This window comes from Schistocerca gregaria, chromosome 4 (genome assembly GCF_023897955.1).
Source record: "Schistocerca gregaria isolate iqSchGreg1 chromosome 4, iqSchGreg1.2, whole genome shotgun sequence".
NCBI classification, from domain to species: Eukaryota; Metazoa; Arthropoda; class Insecta; order Orthoptera; family Acrididae; genus Schistocerca; species Schistocerca gregaria.
Window position 1 is genome coordinate 126855485 of NC_064923.1, and position 25000 is coordinate 126880484.

The window sequence follows — 25000 nt, forward strand, 5'->3', positions numbered from 1 at the left end:
AAAATTTAATCATATGACATCTATATGATTGCACGTATGGAAACGGCAACTCGGACATTTTCGTGCCTTCTGGACAAATGTTGAAAGTGTGAACCGTGACTCACATGGTACACGACCAGTCTATAGTTCAGTAGTCTACTTCACCCCACGCTCTTCCTGAAGTGCTTACATCGATATGAGTCATTGCTACCCTGATACGTTCTCGTTGGTCAACATCGTTGTCGGGAAATGGAGGTGTGAAGGTGGCGTCGCTGGTGTAACCTCACAGGTACAAATCGCACGTGTCAGGTCAGGAGAGTGTGGAGATGAAGGCAGCAACTGAAGATTTCCACATGTTTCACAACGTATCAATCGTCGAAGTACCTCACCATCCAAGAAATCACGAGCATCGTTGTGGAAGAGTAGTGTAGCACAATGCTGTTGAAAAAGGAAATTATCACTACGCGAAATGCCTTTTCCGCTTGTCTGGCAACCATGTTGCTGGAGATTGCTGTAACAAAACAAGTTTCTTGAGCCGCTATTTCCATATAATTAGTCATATAATACCTTATCACAGTACCAACTTTATTACAGACACTTGAAAGTGTCTACATCGTTTTGAACAACCGTGTCTGTTTGTTGGTATTCTTTGCGTTACTATATTATTCATCGGATTACGATCAAAGTTTCGTGAGCTGTGTCCATGCCACAGAGGTTTCTATGGAAGTAAGAACTACCTACACACTGAGTAGAGCGTGCGGCCGGGCTTTGGATGTCGAAAGGAAGCAACGGCGGATGCTTAACGCTCGTATGTGTGAGCGGCAGTTTCAAACGTGGCGCCGGCTCCTCACGCCTCGTGACGTCACTGGATCTGTGGAGGGACGGAGTTGCTATGATCTGCCCAACTCGCCTTCAGCGCACGTGTCGGTTCGGCCCTGTCTGGTTGGTGCCAGCGGCCGTAATCGTAGGTCTTTAAGCGGAGACAGTGCGAGTCCCGGCTGTCAGCAGTTTTACTCCCAACGACGCTGGCGGAGCTAGCCATCGTTAGCTCGAGAATTTTGTTGCAAGTGACACAGCTTGAAAACCGAGATATTATCCAATTATACTACCCATTAAGGAGGGGGAGGAATGGAAGTGGGCGACATAGGAGCGTAATTCAGGAACGTACGGGAATATTTCAGTATGTGTTTATAGCATGATAGCGAATATACCGATATACTGGACACTTAATACGTAAATAAATACTTGTGATAAAAAAAATCAAATCAATTACCTCTCGGTACCAGGGGGTAGAGGAATTTTCACTCACGCTGTGTATAAAAATTTAGTAATGTAGGTAATAAAGGACAGCCTTAATGGTGTGCTTTCGGGTGTCCTCTCGAGTTATTGCTTCCATTTTAAGAACAATATTTCGACGACCGACCCAGCCGAGTTCTTCAAGAGTCTGTCGAAATGAAGATGCCAGAAAACCGCAACGGAGGTTTCAGTTTAAATAGCGCTTGCTATCGTGCACTCAGTTTATTAAAACCTCATCAGGCATCAGATCCACCAGAGCACGGAAACGCTGAGAGAATTTGCACTTCACGGAATAGCATTGTGAGCTCTGCAAAACGAAAGGGCATCAAAGGACAGAGGGAGCGTCGGGAATCGAATTCGGCTGTGAATAACTGCGTGAGTCGAACTGTAGCTCACAGTCTGGGTTGAAGTCCAAGCAGTGAAAATACATAACAGCTATACTCGCAGCACCCGAAGCAGACGGCTGGGTCGGTCGTCGCCATATTGCGCATAAAATGGAAACAGTAACTAGACAGGACACCCGTAAATACACCAGTAATCAATAACGCCGAGAAAACCTAAGAGATCGAATGGACAATCCTTGTCCAACACTTCTGGCTTACAGTTATTTGCTAGATTTCCTATCCTCATTAGCTGCTGTTCTATGTGATCATTTTTTAAGTTTCATAATTTATATAAGAAGTAGCTGTTTTTATTTCTTATCCACAATTTCTTCTACGTATTCACCGTGTTCATTCAGATAATTATAAAGGGTGATTTAATCGCAAGTACCAGATTTCTGGCGGGTCTATTTGTTTATATTCGCTCTATTTATTTACGTATATTTGCCAACAGCAATATCAGTCAAAATGTAAGGAGCATCCCAAGAGGCTATAGAACAAGTTACATACCAGGACTGACTGATGACAGCAAACAAATAATGAACCGCTACAAAGACCTTTTCGAGGTAGACCCATTTGCTGATGACACTATCGAGGTTGGTGAGGAATTGCTGCAAACTATCTCAGCAAATCGCAGAGCTAAATGGACCTCGTTGGTAGATAACCCTGACATGAAATTAAACAGCAGACGGGCTTGGAATCTCCTGAAAAACCTGAGCCGTTGCCCAACGAAATCTGGAAACGTCACCGCAATAACAACTGACCAGATTGCAACACAGTTACTAATGAACGGGAAGACTAAAGGTCGGAGTACACGGGAGCAACTGGAACGAACCCCAGGCTGCGAGCTCCGAGAACCATTCACCTTGCTTGAACTAGGCTGTGCCATCTCCACATTTAAACTGAACAAAGCTGCTGGCATCGATGACATCAGAGTGGAACAGATCAAGAAGTTTGGCCGTACGACTCTGCAATGGCTGCTTAGAATGTTTAATGAGTGTGTATCAATGTTATATATTCGCAAGGTCTGGAGAAAAGCTCGTGTGGTTGCACTACTTAAACCTGGTTAGGCGCCAAACGACCCTAAATACTCTCGCCCAGTATCACTATTATGCCACTGTTTCAAGGTCTTGGAGCGTCTTATCCTTAACCGAATTAGAGGCATCCTCAAAGAAAAGTTAATCCCTCAACAAGCTGGCTTTCGACCTGGAATGTCGTTATGTAGTCAGATACTGAACCTCACTCGAAACATCGAAGATGGTTTCGAACAGGATAACATAACAGGAGTTGCCTTTGTTGACCTAACAGCTGCACACGACACTATCAGCCACAGGAAATTGCTGGGGAAAATTTACCAACTGACCAAGGATTTCCAACTAACATCCCTTGTTGGTTCTCTTCTGCAGAACAGAAGATTCAAAGTCTCTCTCCATGGTAAGAAGAGCAGATGGCGCATACAAAAGAATGGCTTACCTCAAGGCAGTGTGCTCGGCCCTGTGCTCTTCAGTGTTTACCCTAATGACCAGCCCATAGCAGGCCGATATGGCCGAGCGGTTCTAGGCGCTTTAGTCCGGAACCGCGCTGCTGTTGCCATTGCAGGTTCAAATAGTGCCTCGGGCATGGATGTGTGTGACGTCCTTAGGTTAGTTAGGTTTAAGTAGTTCTCACTCTAGGGGACTGATAACTTCGGATGTTAAGTCCCATAGTGCTTCGAGCCATTTGAACAGTCATTTTTTTTTTTTTTGTCGGCCGGAGTGGCCGTGTGGTTCTTGGCGCTACAGTATGGAGCTGAGCGACCGCTACGGTCGCAGATTCGAATCCTGCCTCGGGCATGGACGTGTGTGACGTCCTTAGGATAGTTAGGTTTAATTAGTTCTAAGTTCTAGGCGACTGATGACCTCAGAAGTTAAGTCGCATAGTGCTCAGAGCCATTTGAACCATTTCTGAACAGTGATTTTTGAACCAGCCCATAACGGAAAACTCTAGGCTTTTCATCTATGGTGACGATACTGCAGTTTCTGCTCAAGGAAAGACATTTGAAGAAGTAGAGGAAAAGTTGATTTCTGCGCTATATATGCTTGGCTCCTGCTACAAAGCCAGTCATCTAAAGCCAAATCCCAACAAGACTCAGGTGTGCGCATTTCACTTGAAGCTCGGCCGGAACTGGACGTTTCATGGCAAGGCGAACGACTGGAGCATCTTCACCACCAGTATATCTGGATGTTCCCCTTGACCGAACTCTGTCCATCAAGAAACATTGTCATAACACGAGGCTGAAAGCTAGTTCACGGAATAACATCCACCGCCTAGGGAGCAAGTCCTCCCGTCCTGAAAATTTCGGCTCTTGCTTTGCGTGTGTCCGCTGCGGAGTATGCTTCACCTGTGTGGTGCATCCACTCATACCAAACAGGTACACTGGACTCGCATTCGGGAGGACGACGGTTCAATCCCGCGTCCGGTCATCCTGATTTAGGTTTCCGTGATTTCCCTAAATCGCTCCAGGCCAATACCGGGATGGTTCCTTTCAAAGGGCACGGCCGACTTCCTTCCCCATCCGCCCCTAATCCGATGAGACCGATGACCTCGCTGTCTGGTCTCCTCCCCCAAAAACCAACCAACCAACCAAACAGGTTGATATTGCAATCAATGAGACCGTGAGAATTTTGTCGTGATGTATGAAGCCAACTCCAGTCGATAAAATCTACCCGATTGTTGGAATAGCTCTCCTCACTATTATAAGGGCTGTTGCTGCTGATGGAGAGAGGGCTAAGCAAACTTATGATCCCCGACGTCCGATGCATGATCATCAGGCTGTACTCCATCAACTGAAGTAGAGGAAGAGCTCCATCGCCAGGACTGAACCAGTAGAGGGAACACCAGAGTCTAACAGCATCACCAGATGAAAGGGCAAGCTACCACGTCATATTCCTGTCAAGGAAGAGCTAGCTCCAGGAAACATCTTACTCTACCGTATCTGGAGATCGCTCAATCGTCTTAGGGTAGGCGTTCCTCTTTGCAAGACCAACATGCGAAAATAGGGCATTCTTCCAGTTGATGGAGATACATCCTGCGAGTGCTGAACAACACAAGACGCGGCCCACCTGCTAATTTGTTCTCAACCTGCACAGTACTGGACCTGATCGAGGGAAACAACAAGGCCATCGGAGTTGCTACCTTCTGGAAATGCTGACCGGACACGGAAATGAACTGAATGAAGTCGAGATGTATTCTGACTCACTATACATCACGTCAGGATGGTGCGCGAAATGATCAAATATTTGTTTCGGATTTTTTTTAAGGCATCATTCGTTACTGTGTGTTATGTCGGCAGAAGTGAAGGTAGCTCATGGAGATGATACACTGTTTGTGTATCGTTCCAAGATGGCTGGCGTCAGAACACTGACCGTTGAACAGCGTATTAAAACTGTGTTGTTGTTTCATGAAACGATAAGTGTAGCGCTTTCACAGAGAAGGTTTCGTGCACATTTTAAAATTCGATGGTCACCCTCATTTAAAACAATACATAGACTTTACGAAGCGTTTAATAGTGATGGTTCAGTGCGAACTGCCTGCCAATGTTGATTCACCACAGAATTTTGAAGCTGTCAGAGCAACGTTACTGAGAGGCCCAGGCAAATCAACGAGGAAAACAGTAGCACAGTTTGGGATTGTTAGGCGATCTGTACAGCGATTTTTAAAAACTGATTTGCATTTGTATCCATAAGAAATAAGTGTTCCCTAAGTTAACGACAGTCAAGACCTCCAAGAACGACATTCGCCGAATCGGCCGTGAATCAATGTGTATTTTTGAACTGTGTTTGATTTTCAATTGGTGAACCTGTTTCACCTAGATATCATTGTTAAAAAAAAAGTGCGCCTTACGGCTTCCGTGAATCAAAACGTGCCGTGCCATTCTCCAAGAATTACTCTATGGGCACTATCTCAAGTCATGGGGAAATAGGGCCCTTTAACACACGCTGCGTAATAGTTTTGTTCGTCAGCTTCTTGCAAAAGGGTTTCAATGGGAGAACCAATGGTTCAAGCAGGATTGAGCCAGACCACACGCAGCTATTGTTGTCTAAGAGTTCCTGCATGAAGAGGTCAAGACAAATATCGTTTCAGACAGATATCCTAATCGTTTCGCGTGTCGGCAAACCTGCCCCTGAACAGTCCTAGTTTGAATCCTCGCAATTTTTTATTTGGCGATTTCTAAAGGAAAAGATTTTCCCTAAACATCCTTGGTCAGTGATGGAGCTGCGAGTGCTGAAAATTAAGGCGTTCAACGACAGAGTAGAGGATATTAGTCAGTGTGTCATTCAAAATATAAGTGTTCGTGTTGAAGAAATTGGTAGACATAATGGTGGTCATACTGAACACGTCATAAGCAGAACATGTATGTTTTTAACGCTTTGTACTTTACATTTGTGTATTACCACTAAAATAAAGCAAACGCTGGATCATTTTGTACGTTGTCGTTCAGTGGAAATCCTTACGACACAAGTTGCGGTTGTTGTCGACCTATAGTATCAATGAAGGATACATAAATTATACTTTTCAGCTATACTGATTTTTCTCGGTTATTTTAGGTTGATGGCCATGTTGTCTTGTGCTGGAAATATGTGTTTGGTTATCTTTTGACAAAATACACAATCGAGAAACTGAGAGTACCCCTACGAGATATATCATAATTAATAGTCACAACTGACACTCTTGAAACTATAAGATAAGAAAAGACAAAATTCTTCAGCAAATATGAGTCACGAAAATGAGTCGTTTGCGAGATATTCATCTACATACGTAATCTTCAAGACACTGTACGGTATATGGCGGAGGGTACCCAGTTCCATTACTAATGACTTCCCTCTCTATTCCATTCGCAAATAGCCTGAAGAAGAAACGTCTGTCTATATGCCAACTTACGAGACCTAATTTCTCTTAACTTATCGTCGTGATCATCATGATTACGATGAATGTACGCTGGCGGCAGTAGAATTGTTCTGCAGTCAAATGTTCGTCCTCTAAATTTTCTCTACAGTGTTCCTCGAAAAGAACATTGCCTTAACCTCCAATGGGTTCCAGTAGCATTCTTAATACTTGCGTGTTGTTCGAATCTACGGGTAAGAAATCTAGCATTCTTTCTGCGAATTGCTTCGCTATCTTTCATAATCCGATCTGGTACGTATCCGAAACATCCCGACATTATTCAAGAATAAGTCACACTACAGCCCCTATGCGGTCTCCTTTATAGATTAACAACATTTCTCTTAAACCCTTCCAATAAACCGAAGTCCACAGTTCGCCTTCCCCGCTACAATCCTTACGTGCTCGTTCCATTTCAGATCGCTTTGCTACGTCTAAACGATGTGGCTGTGCCAAGCAGGAAACTACTAATGCTGTATTCAGACATCACAGATTCGTTATTCCTACTTATCTGCATTAACTTACATTTTTCTACATATCGTCCTAGCTCGCATTCATCACACCAACATTAGCTAAGCCACCTTGTATCCTCCTGCAATTACTCTACGCCGACATTCCCATACACCATAGCATCATCAGCAAACAGCCGCAGATTATTGTCCACCCTGTCCGCCAGATCATTTATGTATACAGAAACTGACAGCTATCCTGTCAAACTTCTCCGGGGCACTACTATCATTCTCTCTGATGAACTCTTGTCTTCGAGGAAATCGTACTGGGTTATGTTACTTAAAAAGTCTTCGAGCCACTCGCTTATCGGGGGACCTGTTCCGTATGCTCATACCTTCCTCAACAGTCTACAGTGCGGTACCGCGTCAAATACTTTTCAAAAATCTAGTAATGGGGAATCTGCTTGTTGGCCTTCATCCATAATTAGTAGGATGTTGTTGTTGTTGTCTTCAGTCCTGAGACTGGTTTGATGCAGCTCTCCATGCTATTCTATCCTGTGCAAGCTTCTTCATCTCCCAGTACCTACTGCAACCTACATCCTTCTGAATCTGCTTAGTGTATTCATCTCTTGGTCTCCCTCTACGATTTTTACCCTCCACACTGCCCTCCAATGCTAAATTTGTGATCCCTTGATGCCTCAGGACATGTCCTACCAACCGATCCCTTCTTCTAGTCAAGTTGTGCCACAAACGTCTCTTCTCCCCATTCCTATTCAATACCTCCTCATTAGTTACGTAATCTTCAACATTCTTCTGTAGCACCACATTTCGAAATCTTCTATTCCCTTCATGTCCAAACTATTTATTGTCCAAGTTTTACTTCCATACATGACTACACTCCATACAAATACTTTCAGAAACGACTTCCTGACACTTAAATCTAAACTCGATGTTAACAAATTTCTCTTCTTCAGAAACGCTTTCCTTTCCATTGCCAGTCTACATTTTATATCCTCTCTACTTCGACCATCATCAGTTCTTTTGCTCCCCAAATAGCAAAACTCCTTTACTACTTTAAGTGTCTCATTTCCTAATCTAATTCCCTCAGCATCACCCGACTTAATTCGACTACATTCCATTATCCTCGTGTTTCTTTTGTTGATGTTCATTTTATATCTTCCTTTCAAGACACTGTCCATTCCGTTCAACTGCTCTTCCAAGTCCTTTGCTGTCTCTGACAGTATTACAATGTCATCGGCGATCCTTAAAGTTTTTATTTCTTCTCCATGGATTTTAATACCTACTCCGAATTTTTCTTTTGTTTCCTTTACTGCTTGCTCAATATACAGATTGAATAACATCGAGGAGAAGCTGCAACCCTGTCTTACTCCCTTCCCAACCACTGCTTCCCTTTCATGTCCCTCGACTCTTATAACTGCCATCTGGTTTCTGTACAAATTGTAAAAAGCCTTTTGCTCCCTGTATTTTACCCCTGCCACCTTCAGAATTTGAAAGAGAGTATTCCAGTCAACATTGTCAAAATCTTTCTCTGTCTACAAATGCTAGAAACGTAGGTTTGCCCTTCCTTAATCTAGCTTCTAAGGTAAGTCGTAGGGACAGTATTGCCTCACGTGTTCCAACATTTCTATGGAATCCAAACCGATCTTCCCCGAGGTCGGCTTCTACCAGTTTTTCCATTCGTCTGTAAAGAATTCGCGTTAGTATTTTGCAGCTGTGACTTATTAAACTGATTGTTCGGTAATTTTCACATCTGTCAACACCTGCTTTCTTTGGGATTTGAATTATTATATTCTTCTTTAAGTCTGAGGGTATTTCGCCTGTTTCATACATCTTGCTCACCAGATGGTACAGTTTTGTCAGGACTGGCTCTCCCAAGGCCGTCAGTAGTTCCAATGGAATGTTGTCTACTCCGGGGGCCTTGTTTCGACTCAGGTCTTTCAGTACTCTGTCAAACTCTTCACGCAGTATCGTATCTCCCATTTCATCTTCGTCTACATCCTCTTCCATTTCCATAATATTGTCCTGAAGTACATCGCCCTTGTATAGACCCTCTATATACTCCTTCCACCTTTCTGCTTTCCCTTCTTTGCTTAGAACTGGGTTTCCATCTGAGCTCTTGATGTTCATACAAGTGGTTCTCTTTTCTCCACAGGTCTCTTTAATTTTCCTGTAATCAGTATCTGTCTTACCTCTAGTGAGATAAGCCTCTACATCCTTACATTTGTCCTCTAGCCATCCCTGCTTAGCCATTTTGCACTTCCTGTCGATCTCATTTTTGAGACGTTTGTATTCATTTTTGCCTGCTTCATTTACTGCATTTTTATATTTTCTCCTTTCATCAATTAAATTCAATATTTCTTCTGTTATCCAAGGATTTCTACTAGCCCTCGTCTTTTTACCTTTAGTAGGATATTAGTGGCAAAAGGGCAAGCTGAGTATCGCACGAGCGATGCTTCCCAATTGCGAATATGTGGCTACGAGTCACCATTGACTTCAATACGTAATATCGTCCTAATCTTAAAAGTGTATTTGAAACTTAAGCTTTTCTGTTAAACCCCATCTAACTGAGGATGAATTTCAGCCATGGCTTACAGTATCTTTGTACGAGCTACAATGTCGCATCAGCACGTCACGTGTTACTATTTACAGTACACTAATGCCTGTTAAAGGAGCTTCACATGTCGCCCTTGCATTTGGATGCGACACCGCATTGATCTCTGTCATTAGTTACGTATTCTTTCAAACACCCATTAATCATATCGTCAATCTTGACAAGCGTGTAATTCACTGTTCCAGTGTTTCAACTGTGTCAGCGGAAATATTGGACTCACCACTTCTGGGTTGACAGAAAAACCCAGAGGATTGCGGCCCGATGGTCTTAGAGGCCGTGTACAGAAAAACGGGTCGATTTGGATACAGCGAAAAGGTTGAGGATTGTACTGTGAAAAGTTTTCAATCACAACAACGAAGCCGTTGCGCATTGTAGTTTCACGCACTGTTCATGTTTTAAAAATGTTGTTTTGTAGGTGGCTACCACTGTTGGTTTGATACTTAGACTATCTGCGATGTAAATTGTTCACGGCACTTTCAAGCATCTGTATAGAAATGATTTTTTTCACGGATCGTGTCCTCAGTAGCATATAGACGTCTAGCCAACAACCTGTGTTTCGGAACCCCCAAACAAAGTAATCACAAGCCGATATGTCTGTACATCCGGGAGGCCACAAAAGTATTCATTCCTTGAAATGACATTGTTATCAAATACTCTGCGCACTTCTGACATTGACATTTGAGCACAAGACGCGCAGCAACATCTTGCTGAAACCAATACTCGTTTACAGGAAACTGTTCATGTTTAGCTTCGAGGAATGTGTCAGCCATTACAGGATGCTGTGGTTACTAGTCGACGTTCATCCTCAAAACAGAAACCCCCGATTTTGCCCACCGAAGAGACAGCGTAACACAGTGTAACTTTCGTGCTACGTCAGAGGCGTTGATAGAGTTCGTGTGGACTGTCTTGGTACCAGTAACGCCGGATTAGTTTGTTGATGTAAGCACTGAGATGAAAATGTGTCTGCACTCATCCATAGAAAATTTAAGAAGCCTTCATTGTCCCTAATTTTAGCCAACAGTTCAACAGACAGAGTCATTCGCGTTTCGTAACTATTTGTAATTAACATCCTGTATCTTGTAGGGTTTCGACATTAAATCATTCCGTAAAATTCTCTGCACACTACGAATGGATATTCCCACTACGGCCTCACATAACGTTTTGGACCTTTTGTTACAATATTTTGCAACATCCTCCTCTGCTCGTTCCTATAAGTGACAGCTTTCGGCTCTTCATGACTATTTCAGTTGAAGTGCACTTCCTGTTGCCTCACAGTTTTTTTACCAACAAATTGACTGCGTGCGCCGGAGGCACAGGATAAGTCCGCCTAAGATTGAAATGACGGCGGTATTCACGTGTAGCAGCAGTCACTCACTTGTTTTTTATAAGGCCTTCACAGCCACATCACGTTCAACCTTGCTCCATCTCAGCAAATGGCGTATCTACCTGAAACATATTACAAACATTCAATGTTGCCAATAATACCATTTCACTTTTAGAGACTAAGTAAAACAGCCCTTTTTTCCGTCACGCCCTATACAAACCCCAATCCTTCTTGAACAATACTGGTGCGATAGAAGCAGTTTTGCATCACCAGTAAAATGTGCTGGTGTGCCATCTTAAATGTACCACATTCCAAAATATATCGTCTCCCTAAATCTTACGAATATTAAGACGACATTGCCTACGTTTAGGTTTCGTATTTGCTTATAAATTAGTACTGTTTAGTTAGTACTGCGTAGTTAGTACTGTTTAGTTAGTACTGTTTAATTATAGATATTGATATATCTTGTAAAATGGTAAAATAGTTGCTCATCGAATAATCCAGAACCTAGATATACCAAGATTCTGTTAACTATTACACGTAGAAAATGTTTCGTTATCTCCATTGAATCGGGCCATAGAGTTTCTTTAAGAGCACCGCAGTAATAACTCTGACTTATTCATCAACCCTCTGAATATCGTCGCTGTTTAGTACGCGATCTCACTTTGAAATTTAGTCCTCCAGATAAACAATAATAAAATCAGTTTAACACTCGCAATTACTTTGGAAAAATAGTGATGTCCAGTAAACATTATTGTCATTCATAAGTCACTGATTGTCTTTCAACTACGACTTCTGTCCGTTATTGATCAAAGTCAATTTCTGTCGATCACTATGAAGATTCTTTTTATTTCCTACCGAAACGAAAATGTATAAAACAGTTAAATATGTGTTTTAATTGAACACAAGTTACACGCTTGATAATTCTTGTCCATCGGGTAGCCCATCATTAATATAAAATAAATAGTTGTAAGGTTATGCTCGCCAACACCATAGCATCAGCAACGTAATAATTACGGTCATCCACTATTACTAACAGTCTGAACAATGATCTGTATAACAGTTCGAACAGCAAAGCAATCAAAGTAATGAAATATAAACGTATTACAACAACTTATTATATACTAAACCAACTACTGTCGTTAAGCTAACATCTATGTCATAGGACTCATGTCACTCTGTGTTGGCACTAAAGACTTTCTTTTTACAAAACTTTACCTAGTGTTATTACATTATTACATTTCAAAACAGCGGTTTTCTTGGTATTTACATTATTCACACATTTTATCGTAATTACATATGTATAAATATGACAAGATATGCTTAAACAGCCGTCGTCGGCTTTCTTGGAAATCCATCTTCACATGGTTGTTACAAGTGTCTTGTTTTCTTGATGCTGCCTAGCTTTGGTTTGTTATTGGATTGCTGGAGTAGGATAAACAGAAAGTCTTCTGTTCACAATTTACTTGATATATATTTCTTTTGCCCTCTATCAAAATATTAATGAAAAGGTTCTCAAGTTACTAAAACGTTAAATGTGGTGAAAACTTAGGTGCTGCATGATTCTTTGTGACGACTCGCGGTGTGTTTTTGTTATGTACTTAAAAACTGAATCATTTGTGAGCGTGCACTATGTGAGTGCTGTTAGATTGACTCGGAAACTGTTTGCACCACACCATCCTCTGTTTAATGGCACCACACACGATAAACATTTACAAAGCGTAGCCCAACTTCACATGAGTAACAAAAGCAATATTTTCAAAGATGTTACACTTGTAAAGATGTTAGGTTACCGAAGCTGTGAGAGTCCGCTGGCTTAGTAAAATATGTTTTTGCTAGACAAAACAGATGTAAAATTATTTATACTAATTTATAACATGGTATTACATTAATAGTTACGATTACATATACAAGGCTTATTTATAAATAATACCAAACGCTGCGTACAGTACATAAGCACAAAATTACGTTTTTTGTTATATTGCTAGGGCTAAGCTTGGACGTTGAATCTATAGTTCCATTTTACATTGTGAATAGTAAAATTTTAACGCATCAGGCTATCAGCATCATTTAAGTGTGAATTTTACAATAAAGCTATAAGTAGTTTATACCGCATTCACACAAGAGGGGTAAAATACACTTTTATGAAACGACTTTTAAATTACCATGGCTGTCTTGGACTATGTGAATATTACGTTGTTTTAAACGGTGACAATATATTTCGGAAATTATTTAAGAAGAAAGTTTTGAATAGCTCTGTTTGTTATGGCTCCCCTTGTCGGAGGTTCGAGTCCTCCATTGGGCAGGGGTGTGTGTGTTGTCCTTGGTGTAAGTTTAATTAGTGCGTAAGCTTAGGGACCGATGGCCTTAGCAATCTGGTCCCATAAGACCTTACCACAAATTTCCAATTCTTTTGTTCGTTCATTCAAAATATATCATGTAAGGTGTCCTTATGTATAAATGAATCTGTCTCCTCTAAAAGATTCACTGTGCTACCGTTGTCTCTAGAAGGTGTAAGATTTGCAGGTTGTTTTCTATAGTGTCTACTATATGATTATTTTCTGCAAGACGGGTAGCAGATGCTGAATTGCTTAGCTATTCGGTCATAGTGTATCAGGGGGTTCCTTAAGCCTTGTTTCAAAAGGCCTACCTGTTTGGCCATCGTAAATTTTGGGACTGTTATTACACTTCAGTAATTCCTGGTCTAGCCATATTAGAAATTATTGTAAATAGTTTTACTTCTGTTTTTGAATTTTGAATTAATTTTATTACACGAGATAAGAGATAATTTATTACACCCTTGCACTTTCTCAACATCGGCAACCTAACATCATTCCCACTGTAACATCTTTGAAAATATTGGGAGCCTGCGTGCCGACTGTGGTGGCTTAGCGGTTCTAGGTGCTGCAATCTGGAACCGCGCGACCGCTACGGCCGCAGGTTCGAATCCTGCCTCGGGCATGGATGTGTATGATGTCCTTAGGTTGGTTACGTTTAAGTAGTTCTAAGTTCTAGGGGACTGATGACCTCAGCAGTTAAGTCCCATTGTGCTCAAGCCATTTTTTTAGGCTGCGTCACGCTTTATAAATGTTTATCATATGTGCTGCCATTAAATAGATAATTGTGTAATACAAGGGATCATCCAGTGAACTAAATAGTACTTACGTACTGCACGTTCACAAGTGTGTTATTTTAAATTTTCGTAACAATTTCATTACGTTGAATTAAAACAGCACGAATGTTTTTCACCACGAAATACGTTACATTGTGTAATGTCCCGATGATGCGGTACCGTAATTGAGACGACAACACTCTTTGCTGTAGCGACAACGCTGTTTGCTGCGAAAAAAAGGAAGGCATCTTACTTTTTTTGTAAATTTTGGAGATAAGAAACGCCGATTGGACATTGTGTTTTTTTTTAGGTATGATAAGGTTGCATATACAAGTAATTTGAAGTGCAGAGGTCAACTTGTAATCGCAATTATCAAGAATAAAAATTTAATTTGTGAAAAAAAGAAGGTAAATGTAGTTCACAAACCTTTTTTGATGTTGGATCCTCGGACCTACGTAAAAACTATTAGTGTGTTTAGAAATGCTGGGCATAGTGATTTCTTCGCGAATTAACAATACTGGGCGAATATACTGAAACGTCCCCTTAGAAAAATTTATACAAGACTGTGCTTAAACTGACACACAATATTTTTAGCGCAACGCAATCTGACTTCCAAAAATTCCTACGAAAGAATGGCCCTGATTAACATAAACTATACGTTTCACAAATCACTTACCTCACAAAAATCTTCGTTACTCAAGCTACTGCAATACAGCGAGCGCCACTACTGCCAGCTAAATAAAAGATTCAAACTACTGAAGGTACTAACTACTGATAGGGATAGTTAGCAAATGAAAGATTTTAATAGAGAACAAACAATGTATTTACCTTTATAGTCATAATATATATATCAGTTTATGACACCAATTCTTACAAATTTCAAAACTCCGCCATCTCTCTCCCCACGTCCACCACTGCTGGCGGCTCACCTCCAACTGCGCAACGCTACGCGCTGTTAACAGCCAACTGCCCAACGCTACAATGGCAGACAACAATGCAAACTACCCACAGACTGCACACGGCACAGCCAGTGATTTTCATACAGAGCGCTAAGTGGCGGCGGCGTTACCAATAAAAAAACCTAAACAGCCTACTTACATAGCCCCCATGCTCCCCACAAAAAATGTACAAATTGTTTTGGGCAGTGGCCAATACATATTTGAAAATTTTTTTTCATAATTACAATAACAAAGAAATGAAATGCACACACGTATCAATGTTGGTCAAAAGCTAAAATTTTCTCACAGTCCATAAAGACAGTCCTGATCATTCATCAAAGTAAAATTGCAGTGTTTTTCTCAAAGTCTGAGTAGTAAAAGAAAATGCACACAGAAGTAGTGGACTTCCATGCAGTCTTGAAGAGGTAGTGTTGTCCTTCCAACGGAAAGACGGTGCTGACTCTCGACATGCAGACAGGTTATGGGCCACAACAGAGCAAACCCACAGCAGAGCCAGTCGACGTTTTGAAGAATATTCCAAGGTTGGTCATCACAGAGCAGACCCACTGTAGTCCTAGCAGAGATTATGGTATTGGTGAGCCACCAGAGTTGCAGACCCACTGCAGTCCTTGTAGAAATAATGGTATTGGTGGGTCATCAAAGGTTTGGACCCACTGTAGTCCTTGTAGAGATAGCCAGCAGCCATCTGTTTGACTGTGCAGGCGCACAGTCACCATTGAAGTGTCTTGCGGATAATATAGCAAGTCCATAACCCACCACTTGTCCACTCACAAAGTTTTTGGAATTGTCCTTAGAACCAGCAATGCTGTTAACCAGTCCCTTGCTGAATTATCAACACACTTGCAAACACTATCAGTCCCTACTTCTCACATATTGTGCATATACTGTGACCAACAGAAATGTGTGCAGTGAAATGAATGCTTACAAGTTACTTAATTTGATGAACTGGTGTCAATTACAATATTATAACATAAGAATACAATAACAAAGGTACAAAATACATCATTAAAGAAAATAACAATACAGATAACATTTGCAGTAGTACAGGCTTCACAAAAGAATCGAAATAGCAAATACATCAGTGTTACAAAAATTACGACGTAAGTACATACATAAAAGATCAGAATAACTTTTGAAACATCAACTTCACACATGAGCATTGGAACAAAACAGAATAAATAATGTTTAAACATCTTTACGAAGTAAATAACATGTTATTAATGCAAATTATATTTGAGGATAACAGTATTTCTCATCATAGTGAATGTAGCTTAGTATTAGAAAAATTCTGCAACATAAGTCTTATCAGATAAACATATAAAGACACAAGTGTACACAAACACATAGTGGGATAACAGATGTAAAGGACAGGGTTTGTTTTCAGTGTAACATTTGGTACTGCAGTCCAACTCAAAACTTTATTCTGTAGTTCTTTCGTCGTATCTCAACATTTGTTTCCACCAAAAATATCCTATCCAAGCATGCTTTCTGTATTTTGTTCATATCCTCTTTCAAAAATCGTTTTTATCCACTACAACTTTTTTTTGGCCGAATCATTTCTTATAGGTTCTCAATGCATTTCTTCCAATTCATCACAACTCGTTCTCTTTTATAACCTACCCCATCTTAAGCTAACTTAAAGCTACTGAGCTCAGATGCTAAACTAAGGGACGAGGCAATGCAGCAGCACAAAACAATTAATACAAACAGCAATAACAAAAAAATAGAAATTAGCAAAGCAAGCAGCAGTAAATGTAATAACTTATATCTAAACATGACAAACCCACAAGCAGAAAAAATATTACAGTAAAAATGTTTAATACCTGTCACATCTTAACACTAGAGTGATGCATCACGAGAACATACGCTAGCAGATAAGTTACCAAACCGTAAAAAAATTATTTTTGCAATTCCTGTGAAGAGAAATGTCTATTTGTGCTCTCTTTTCTAAGAAAGTACATAATACAATAGTTCTTTACTGGGTCTGTAGACAGAAAATAGTTATATTAGTACATGTATTAAATTTTATTTTAACCAATGCTGCAGTGCAGCAAGAAACTAGATATTAAACAAAATAGGCAAAGCAAGGCGTGAAACGTCATCCGCTAGCCATAAGTCATTTCATAATGCAGTAAACAATCTTCCAACTAGCAAGACAATAGACATGAAATGCTTCTCATCATTTCATTTCAGTAAATATCCTAAATTAAGAACTCCAAAGTGTAATCATATATTTTCAAGTATGAGCGTGTCGTATTTGCGACGCTTTCTACAAAGAAATGTCAATAGCGAGGATAATGACACCCTTTTTTTTTACCTGTGCCTCTGAAAGGCACACACTAATGGCTTTTTTCCCAGGCGACTGTCGCACAGCTGGGTGCCCACGACGCATTAAGTGCAGGTGGCCACTTACCTTTCTTACTGAAAAATTTACGACAGCAGTTTCCGCTACAGTGACAGTCTTATATAAAAATATTTTCACAGGTTGAGAATTAGCGTTACAAATCTGTAGAAACAAAATCCTTTAAATACACTCCTGGAAATTGAAATAAGAACAACGTGAATTCATTGTCCCAGGAAGGGGAAACTTTATTGACACATTCCTGGGGTCAGATACATCACATGCTCACACTGACAGAACCACAGGCACATAGACACAGGCAACAGAGCATGCACAATGTCGGCACTAGTACAGTGTATATCCACCTTTCGCAGCAATGCAGGCTGCTATTCCCCCTTGGAGACGATCGTAGAGATGCTGGATGTAGTCCTTTGGAACGGCTTGCCATGACATTTCCACCTGGCGCCTGAGTTGGACCAGAGTTCGTGCTGGACGTGCAGACCGCGTGAGACGACGCTTCATCCATTCCCAAACATGCTCAATGGGGGACAGATCCGGAGATCTTGCCGGCCAGGGTAGTTGACTTACACCTTCTAGAGCACGTTGGGTGGCACGGGATACATGCGGACGTGCATTGTCCTGTTGGAACAGCAAGTTCCCTTGCCGGTCTAGGAATGGTAGAACGATGGGTTCGATGACCGTTTGGATGTACCGTGCACTATTCAGTGTCACCTCGACGATCACCAGAGGTGTACGGCCAGTGTAGGAGATCGCTCCCCACACCATGATGCCGGGTGTTGGCCCTGTGTGCCTCGGTCGTATGCAGTCCTGATTGTGGCGCTCACCTGCACGGCGCCAAACACGTATACGACCATCATTGGCACCAAGGCAGAAGCGACTCTCATCGCTGAAGACGACACGTCTCCATTCGTCCCTCCATTCACGCCTGTCGCGACACCACTGGAGGCGGGCTACACGATGTTGGGGCGTGAGTGGAAGACGGCCTAACGGTGTGCGGGACCGTAGCCCAGCTTCATGGAGACGGTTGCGAATGGTCCTCGCCGATACCCCAGGAGCAACAGTGTCCCTAATTTGCTGGGAAGTGGCGGTGCGGTCCCCTACGGCACTGCGTAGGATCCTACTGTCTTGGCGTGCATCCGTGCGTCGCTGCGGTCCGGTCCCAGGTCGACGGGCACGTGCACCTTCCGCCGACCACTGGCGACAACATCGATGTACTGTGGAGACCTCACGCCCCACGTGTTGAGCAATTCGGCGGTACGTCCACCCGGCCTCCCGCATGCCCACTATACGCCCTCGCTCAAAGTCCGTCAACTGCACATACGGTTCACGTCCACGCTGTCGCGGCATGCTACCAGTGTTAAAGACTGCGATGGAGCTCCGTATGCCACGGCAAACTGGCTGACACTGACGGCGGCGGTGCACAAATGCTGCGCAGTTAGCGCCATTCGACGGCCAACACCGCGGTTCCTGGTGTGTCCGCTGTGCCGTGCGTGTGATCATTGCTTGTACAGGCCTCTCGCAGTGTCCGGAGCAAGTATGGTGGGTCTGACACACCGGTGTCAATGTGTTCTTTTTTCCATTTCCAGGAGTGTATAATAATGTCCAAAAAATTTTCGCCAGCAAAGTGATACATTCACGCATATACACACATTTCATAACTCTTAAAGTACGATTCTCGGTTTCCAACATCCTTTTTCACAAACCAGAGTCCCTAACCACTAATCTTTATTCCTTACCTTATTCGTCGACACTTCTTCAATATGTCATCATAACAGATACATAGCATAATCTAATAACTCATATAGCATCAGCTTATTGACCATAAACATACCACAACAGCATAATACACATAGTAATCATAATAATAACATCATAACACCTCAGTCAACTCTCAAAATCGTCGTAGCTTCCTCCAATAATTTCAAAACCTAAAAAAATTCTCTGCTCATGTCAAAAGTGTCATCTACCTCAAACATACTTTAAAAATCATGATCTCATACCAAATACATCATTCATAGCTCTCATAGTATCACAATGAATCCGAAAAAATATGAACATTTCCCAAAGTACAGACAAAATACAATTTCATAAGTGTGAAGTTATCCAACTGTGTAATTATGTAAACATCTGTCACTGATGTAGTAGAATAAATATTTGTCTCACTCAGTTAAATTATCAGATAGCTGTGTAATTTATGTGTTCGAGAAATATGGTACCGATGTGTAAAGTTGTATAAGCAAATACCATATTAGCTGGGGCTCCTCGTGCTTGCCAAACACATGGTACACAAAGTAGACGTGTACCCCCCTGAGGATTAATGTAATTATATCCTCAGATGTTACAGATCACAGCAATGGAATGAAATGTATCACGGAAAATCTTTGTATCATTGTATTTCAAATATCTTTAAAAATAAATGCGTTAAGTACAAAATTAGTCACTCAAATACGCGTAATGTAGCGCTAAACTGTGCGTCGTGTTGTAAGATAATCTCTGTGGAAGTGTCGTAGTTATTGTCCTCCGAAAGCTAAGTTCTTCAGAAGTCAATGTACTGACCTCATGATAAACAAAAGTGAAATGCTTTCCGTATAGATATCGTAGTTATTACGTTTATTGCTGTGATGAAGAAAGTACTGTGCTGTAACGTATTGTTGTGCTACAAAAAAGGCTGTCTCATTGCAGCTATACCACAAAGTTACTACTAAAACAAGTTTTACTTTCCAGAAGAATTCAGAAAAACTGTGCAGATATAAAACAGAAACACCTCAAAAGCAACATTGTAAATTGTGTCACATTTAGTAGCGTCGTGATATAATCGTGTAGCTGTCAAATAAAGTAACCACTGTGTCCTCTGGTATCTTGCAGAAAGTACTTTAAATCCAGAATGTATTTTCAACTAAACCAAAATGTTGCAGTAAACTCTCATTAACAGTGTATGTTCTAAGTATGTAAGCCTTATAGTCGTTACGTAATCGTGCAACTAACAAGCCAGAATGTACAAATAACAACACTGTGTCGTCTGTTCACTATAATAATGCATTCGTAATTTCTGTTTAAAAATGTTCCCTAGGTTCTAGACTGTATACTTAACTTCAAAACATTGTTGCATGTTAACAGTTTCTCAGTGTGACAAAGCATACTAGAAATGTGAAGTGAAATGTTTTATGGCAAAGACAAAGTTAAAAAGCAGATTATATTTCAATAAACGGTTTTACATGTGAAATGTGGTGTAAACCTTCACTCTTCCTAGTACGCAGCAAAACAACTTGAAGTCAATCATCATGTGGTATACGGCAGTAAAGAACACTGGAATTTTGCTCAAGGTTAGCTTATGTTATTTTTCTCTGAGCCAGCCGGCGCACGCGGCTTCCTGCGGTGCGAGTCATTGTCTGTTTCTTTGTTGGCGCGCGTCGTTATTGGGATTAGGAGACCTAACCTCTACAAATTCACCTTGCCGAGAGGGCCCTGCACTGTTTGAATCCCGCCAGTTCTGATGCAATTCAGGTCTGTCGTTACGATCATATCGTCTGTCGTCATGTCGGTAATTTCTGTAATTAATTTCTTGTCGGTCACGTGGTGGAGAATTTCTCCCTGAATCGTAACTGCGCGCTGGACCGTTGCGTCTGAAGTTATTCCGTCTCCCGTGATGATAATAGTTCTGGTTGCCATATTGTCTGTTTCTATGATTGTCTCTGTCATATTCATTATTACGGAAATGCGATCTTTCTCTGTAATTATTACTAACCTGCCAACGGTTGTCATACGGGTGGTCTCTGTTTTGGTCACGATTTGCGTTGTAATAATAGCCTTGTCGGGTCCAGTTATTATTTCGTTCATCGTGGAATTGCGACGGATGTGACCTGTTGTGATTGTTTTCCTGTTTTCGCATCCCGCGACTGTCTGTGTCAATTTCTAATTCTTGTAAGAGTACCTGAAAAGCTTCAATGTCGTCTTTGCAACGCCCTGCCAAAATAATATTCCTTACATGTTCCGGCAATTTCATTAAGCAAATGCGGATCAGTTCTGAAGGGCTGTATGGGTTTGAAAGATACTGATTCTTATGCAACATGCCTTCAAAATATTTGACAAGACTGGAAAATTCAGATTGTCCAAAGTGTTTCATCATCATTATGCTACGTTTTACTCGGTCTTGTGTGGCTTGAGACCAATATGCTGAGACGAAGGCATGGTAAAATTCTCCTTCACTGTGGCAATCGTGAATGACCGATCCCTACGAAACAATGGCCCTGATTAACATTAACCTATACGTTTCACAAATCACTTACCTCACAAAAATCTTCGTTACTCAAGCTACTGCAATACAGCGAGCGCCACTACTGCCAGCTAAATAAAAGATTCAAACTACGGAAGGCACTAACTACTGATAGGCATAGCAAATGAAAGATTTTAATAGAGAACAAACAATGTATTTACCTTTATAGTCATAATATATATATCAGTTTATGACACCAATTCATACAAATTTCAAAACTCCGCCATCTTTCTCCCCACGTCCACCACTGCTGGCGGCTCACCTCCAACTGCGCAACGCTACGCGCTGTTAACAGCCAACTGCCCAACACTACAATGGCAGACAACAATGCAAACTACCCACAGACTGCACACGGCACAGCCAGTGATTTTCATACAGAGCGCTAAGTGGCGGCGGCGTTACCAATAAAAAAACCTAAACAGCCTACTTACAATACCACTATCACCGTCCGAACAACGCGCGATACTTCGCCGTCAGCTTGTGTGTTCAAGACGTTCCGTAAGCGACCAGTTTGTTAGTCAGAAGATACCACACTGCCACTGTTTTTCAACCTTCTCATTCTCAAAGTGTTTCCACTGTGAATATTGTAGGTGCGTCTCCATCGCGAGTTGTAGCAGTTTTCTCCGAATTTGCCTGGCGTTCTCTGCGAACTGGAGAAACGGAAACCTCCGACTGCCAACTCATCCTGTACCTAACCCGTTCTCTCCTTACTGTAGCCACGAAAAAAACACATTCACCTATAGTCAAATTTTTTCACAGATTGTTTGTATTAGACACTTAAAAATTTTATAATGTATGCGTCGAGGCATAAAATTCATAACAGAGTTTTTTAATGCAGTACCTGTCTTATCTGTGTAAAAGTCAAAGGTCAAGCAAGTTAATTAAATATTTAATTTTCTTTATTATGTAGCGGTTCATTTTAATTGATTTTAAAACATTTTAAAGAATGTTTTCATAGTGCTCAAACGAACTAACAAATTCTACCAAATTGTGAACAAAAAAAAATTCTGTTTATGCTATTGCAGCAAACCAATAACGAATACAAAACGAGGGTCCAGCAAGAATGCAAAGCAACGCGTAACAACGACCTGACGATGGATTTGTAAAACTTCAAAAACCGGTCATGATTTGATTCAAATAAACCCTTTTAATCCATACTCGTGACTAAGTAATTCTCAAATAACAAGACTGTGGACTTTCAATTCTGGATCACTCTATAGAGCACAAAATTCTCTTTTTCGTTAACGTACAGATGGACGTGCCTGTATTTGTAGCATGTGCCCGTTATAGTTCTGAACTGGTGTAAAGTGTCACACACAGAATGAAACAATTTCACTTTAGCGTCGTGTGGAGGTAGTTCGACATTTGCTTCTTCTGATCTGGTTTTAAGTGTCAAATATGCATCTGTGTGTCGTGTGGATGGCTGCGTTGAGTGCTCGTACAGTGTTGTGTTGTATTTGTGTTGTTGTAGACGAAAGGAGAAGGTGAAATCCGGTGCCGGCACAATGCCCACATCTCTCGAACAGCACCAAGGGAGCGCCCGAGCTTAACCTACCCATACGATAAACGTCAACAGTGCCACATGCCCCTACTTCGATAGCCACTGGAGAAAGAGTTGCAGTTTGGGCGAGGACTAAGACTCGTCATCACGAAATAGTGGATCTGTTCTATTGGAAGTGAAATACCAGTCTCATCCTTCCTGAACTCCGGAGGACAGATGCCTACTGAGGCTTTGCTAAAGTACCGTTATGTGCCAGTTAGTTGAAGGTGCACGTGAGCTGAAGGACGCACGCCTGGGACTCTGCAGTATCCGGCGTGCTCTCACACCAGTAGCCATTTGCGACCTTTTGCCGGACGCTGAAGGACGTCTCAGACCTAAGGCACCAAACCTTTTCCTCGCAAACGGAGGGTTACTCCTTTAGTTCTAAAATGAGGTCTAGGGGAACCTGCGAAGATTGATTGAAACATGGACATTTCTAACATTCTGGGTGGTGTCTGTTTGTTCTATATCGTGTCTCCCTACCACTTTCGCGCAACGACGCTCTCAGCATGTTTTTTAGGGAATTGACTAGTTTGAACCTGGGACCTGTTGCTGGTAAGGAGACGCCAGACCACACATGACATGTAGAATTCAGAAGAGTTAGGTGAAACTAGCGATGATATAACCAAATACCTAATGATTTCAGCGTCAACTCCACTCCACTCCCTGTAAAAGAATCTTAATACTAATTAAATTTAGTGGAAGGGGTTCAAGGCTTTCCTATTTTTAGTTATCTGGTAAAATAACGTCGAAATAGCAGTTAAGTTTGCCATTGTTAATTTTATTCTACTCACAAAACATTGTTTATAAATTGCACTATTGATAAAAAGAAGTGTTTTAATACAGGATGGTAAAAACCAACTGCGTTCAACAAAAATGTGAACGAATATTCCCTGAATGGCTTTCCAAGTTCTACAATCGATAGAAGGATGACCTTTGCCATATCACATCTATAATCTAGGTTTAAATTAAGTTTCACAAAAGAGAAAACTATCAAAATGGTCTACAGTGATCCTCAATTATCTTTAATTACTTATCTAACTTGTCGTAAATTACAGTGGCTGATGTGGCTTCTCAGTAACTATATAACAGAAAAATCATCGGGTTTCAGATTTTTACTTCAAGCGGCAAATGTGAACACCATGAGCTGTAATTGACGATTGACACTAGTATTACGCAAAAAGAGGGTGTAACAGATGAGACTTCTGCAGTTCTGAGTGAAGCTTTATGCGCTGTGATGCGGCATCGCGTGCGTTCATTACCTTGTCGTTGTTTAGGCAGCTTCAGGGGGGCAGCGGCCGGCGCAGCAGCCATCCAGCTCGCCGTCTCGGAACTAACTAATCTCTCCTAACTTCGCCTTACTACCATTTACCGAAGTTGGTTTAAAAAAAAAAACTATCTGGCTGTGTTTTCATCTGACCAATCAGGGTCTCAATGTTAACCTTAAGCTCTGCCTACAAAAATTCTGTCCATCCAATGAGAAATGTTATACTTTTCGTGGTGGGGCACTGTTTTTAAAGTTTGCAACATAACAGAGACGTGAAAAAGTCTCACGCTAAGACTTGCAGCTGGTGTGGTCCTTTTAGCGTTATTGTAAGATCTATACTGTTCTTCTGGAGGGCTCTATCTTTTAACATGGGCTTGGGGATGATCCTAACGTAACAGAGACGCGAAAAAGTTTCACGCTAAAACTTGCGGGTGGTGTGGCCCTTTTTGTGTTATCGTAAGACTATACTGTTTTTCTGGAGGGCTGTAGCTTTTAACATGGGCTGGG